Here is a 3,890-nt window from a genome sequence, read left to right on the forward strand (position 1 = left end):
TCTAAATCGAAAAATCCTTCAACACTAAAGAGTTTATCAGTCTTTTGTCTCGGAAATTGTTTGAGAATGAAAATGGATGGGGACATTATTCGCATTTCCCTCCGTAATATTCTTTTTGAATCCATAATAGCACTCCGTTCATGTGATGTACGCATCTTCTATCTGAGAGAGAGAGAGAGAGAGAGAGAGAGAGAGAGAGAGAGAGAGAGAGAGAGAGAGAGAGAGAGAGAGAGAAAGTTACTAAAAATTAATTTTGTCACAAAATATGACCGGTGAAGACATTTCGTTACTGATAATTGGTTTTTCTTCGAATATACACCAACCCCTGCAATCGTATTTTCTAGCAAATCCCTATGAAAGTTCTTGAGTTGCTTCGACCTCCCTCTTCGTCTCATTAGTTTCTTACAATGAGACACTAATGGTTTTATCCTACAAACGACCGCATTCCTCTAATTAGTGAAAAAAATGAAAATAAAATTATTTCCAACAATTGTTTTCTTCGGAACCTTGTACGCGAATACTGAGAAGTAATATACGTCCATGATGGCGTGGAGGAATTCTTAACTTCAGAGGTTATCATTATTATTAATCATTATTATTATTTGTCCAAAGTTCTTTAGTTTGTTTTACGAGAACGTGTCGAGTTGGTTGTACTGCTACTAATCTCCAGCTTATGATGATTCACAAAGGTTGTTATTTTAGGTCAAGCTGGCCATATGCCAGCACGGGGTATTGCTCAAAGAATAGTTCATAAGTCATGTTAACGATGTGAATATGTCGATGATCATGATGGAAATGAAAACTTATCCGTCAGCAGGAGATCAAGAATATGTGGCAGTGAATCCTGGCGCGTTGGAAACAGCCACTAAAGAAAATAAGAAAAAAATCAAGTAAAAAACGTGCCGAAGTTTCTTCGGCGCAATCGAGTTTTCTGTACAGAATATAATGCTGTATGAAACTTTCAGCCACGGCCCGGTGGTGGCCTGTGTTGTTGGCACCTACAGTGGTGCCAGACGCACGGTCATGGCTAATTTTAACCTTAAATAAAGAAAATACGAGGCTAGAGGGCTGCAATTTGATGTTTGGTAATTGGAGGGTGGATGATCAACATACCAATTTGCAGCCCTCTAGCCTTAGTAGTTTTTAAGATCTGAGGGAGGACAAAAAAAGTGCGGACGGACAGACAACTGGCCATCTCAATAGTTTTCTTTTACAGAAAACTAAAATGTTTCTCGTACGAGAAAGTCGTAAACTTACAAAAGTCTACGGAGTTATCATACCGAATTTAATTTACTCGAGAAGTTATCATAGTAAAAAGCGCCTATCATTACTGGTAGAGATCGGTAGAGGAAAAGGAAAGATTTGAAGTAGAAGAAAAAGTGAGGTTGTCTCTTGTAACAGAGGGAACACATGCTTTTATATAAGTATTTCGAAGAGAACTATAGACTGCTAGTATATTTGTAAGGCTCGTGCTTTCTGTCTGCTTTTCGCAGGAGGATCATAGACTTTGAAGGTGTAAAATGGTTTACTGTTTGTGCATCTCCCTTCAGTTGCAAGAAAAGAGAGCGGGGAGTAAACAGATAATAAGTGAGATGTAAAAAACGAATAAGCTAAGTTAAGTGAGTTAAATAAATAGAAGTTATTTGATTAGTAAAATAAAACCGATAAAAAAATATGGAGAGGAAGAGATTTTTTTCGTAGGAGGACAGTCAGAAAAATCTGTAAGAACGTCTGCTTTAATTGAGCTTCTCTGAGAGACTAGTTTTCAGCAGGTACTGTTGAATGATTTAGAGCGAGAAATATTCTCATAAACAGTCTCTTACAGGAGAGAGAGTTTATCACCCTACCTTAGAGGAGGCAGGAGCAGAGGAAGTTAGAACTTTGAATTCTTTCAAAAATGTGCTTTGACAGTTTGCCTGATATAAACAAACCCTGTGTGGAGTTTCCTCTCAAGAAGGTCGTTTCTAAGCAATTCAAAAGGTAGTGGTCAAGTGGTTTTCTAAAACTTATCACCGTGTTTGTAGAATATAGAATACAGAATACAGAATATAGAATTTTGGCTAAAGGCCAACCGCTGGGACCTGTGAGGTCATTCAGCGCCGAAAAGGAAATTGAAGGTAGGAAAGTTTTAAAGGTGTAACAGGAGGAAACCCCGCAGTTGCACTCTGAAACAACTGTTAGGAGAAGGTGCCATGCACGAGGGAAGACAGAATATGAACGGAGGCACAGTAAAAGGAACGAAATGGGTTGCAGCTAGGGGCCGAAGGGATGCTGCAAAGAACCTTAAGTAATACCTACAGTACACCACATGAGGTGCACTGATGGAACTACCTGCCTACGCGGAACTGTGTTTATACGGTTTTGGGTTGTCTATTATTATTTGTCAAATGCAATTTTCCAAACCATAATCTTTGAACGGTGACTGTGCATTTCTTTTTGTGTCCTATGAAATGTTATACATCTGGAACTGGTGGTTTCAATATGCCACTTTACAGTCCTTGAGCCTTTAAATAAGGCTTGCCAATACGTGTTGTTGACAATCTTGGCAGCGCTGTGCTTTAATTGGGTCAAAGATAAATCCAGAGATGCTTGTATTGCATTGCAGACCGTTTTTTAAATGGCATGGGCTTTTTCATTCCCGTGAATTCCACTATGGCTTGGAATCCAAGTGAGAATATATATCTTCTGTTCAATGACGAGAAGGTATTGGTCTTATGTTAGTAAGTAATCTGCTAATTTTGAACCTCACAGCGGTAGTCAATGCTTGAATCGCGCCTTTGGAACTGGTGTGTATTGTTGCATCTCTTGTTTATGCTGGAATTTATCTAGGGCTTTTGCAATGACAATCAATGTTGTTTGTAGTGTAGATGCATTGTCTGACAGCTTCCAGCTTCTCGTGAGGGCGGCTGAAACTGCTGCTGCTGCAAGCATGTTGGAATTAATTCATTCCTCAGTGAAGTAAATGTTTGTTGATAATTATGTCTTGAGCTGCTTGATACATTTGTTATAAAAAATTGTCTTTTCACATATATCATGAACTGATTTTCAGCTTTTACGTGGTATAATATTTTATATCAACTGCCTATCTACAAGAGCAATGACAAGCACATTACAAAATTTTCCCATGCGTCTCAAATTCTCATTGCTCAAGCCCTAGGAAGTGACCCACGACCCACACTGCCAGCAGACGGAGCGTGGCAACATCCTTATGAGGTCATATTTCAGGTCTCCCTCGCCTTCATTATTGCCTCGTCTGCCCTATCTAAGGTTCTTTGGTAATTTTTCTTTGCTGTCTTTTAGCCAGCTTTTTCTTTGTATGTCTTTTGTGAGCATCTGACGACTTGTTGTTTCTCGCAGGCAACAAAGCCGATGGGAAAAGATGGAGAGAGAGAGAGAGAGAGAGAGAGAGAGAGAGAGAGAGAGAGAGAGAGAGAGAGAGAGAGAGAGAGAGAGAGAGAACAGTAACACAAAGAACATACTTGAGAGTAAATAGAGGAAAGGAAGATGACGCAATGATCGGTAATGGAGCAAGATGCACAGATAACAGTAAATACTGAAGTATACTGAAGAGTAATTTTAACACAAGGATCTAAAAAGATGCAAACAATACATGGCTCTGCTTAGAATCCGAAAAAGAAAAATAACAGGCGAAAGTGCAAAACCACAAATTTGCAATAAAAACAACGAATGGATTTACGATTTTAAGATTAAAATTGACCATTATGCAACAGTTGTTATAATAGCAGTTCCCTAATAATCATGTTTACCTAAAATCACTCTTGAATGCTAAAAGGTCGTCAAAGTGAAATCTTTATTGGTTTAAACTATGGGCTTTAAAGCCACTATATGTTTAGGGTATCCATCTTATATTGATTACTTAAGAAAAACAG

Source organism: Macrobrachium rosenbergii, chromosome 41 (assembly GCF_040412425.1).
Source record: "Macrobrachium rosenbergii isolate ZJJX-2024 chromosome 41, ASM4041242v1, whole genome shotgun sequence".
Taxonomy (NCBI): Eukaryota; Metazoa; Arthropoda; class Malacostraca; order Decapoda; family Palaemonidae; genus Macrobrachium; species Macrobrachium rosenbergii.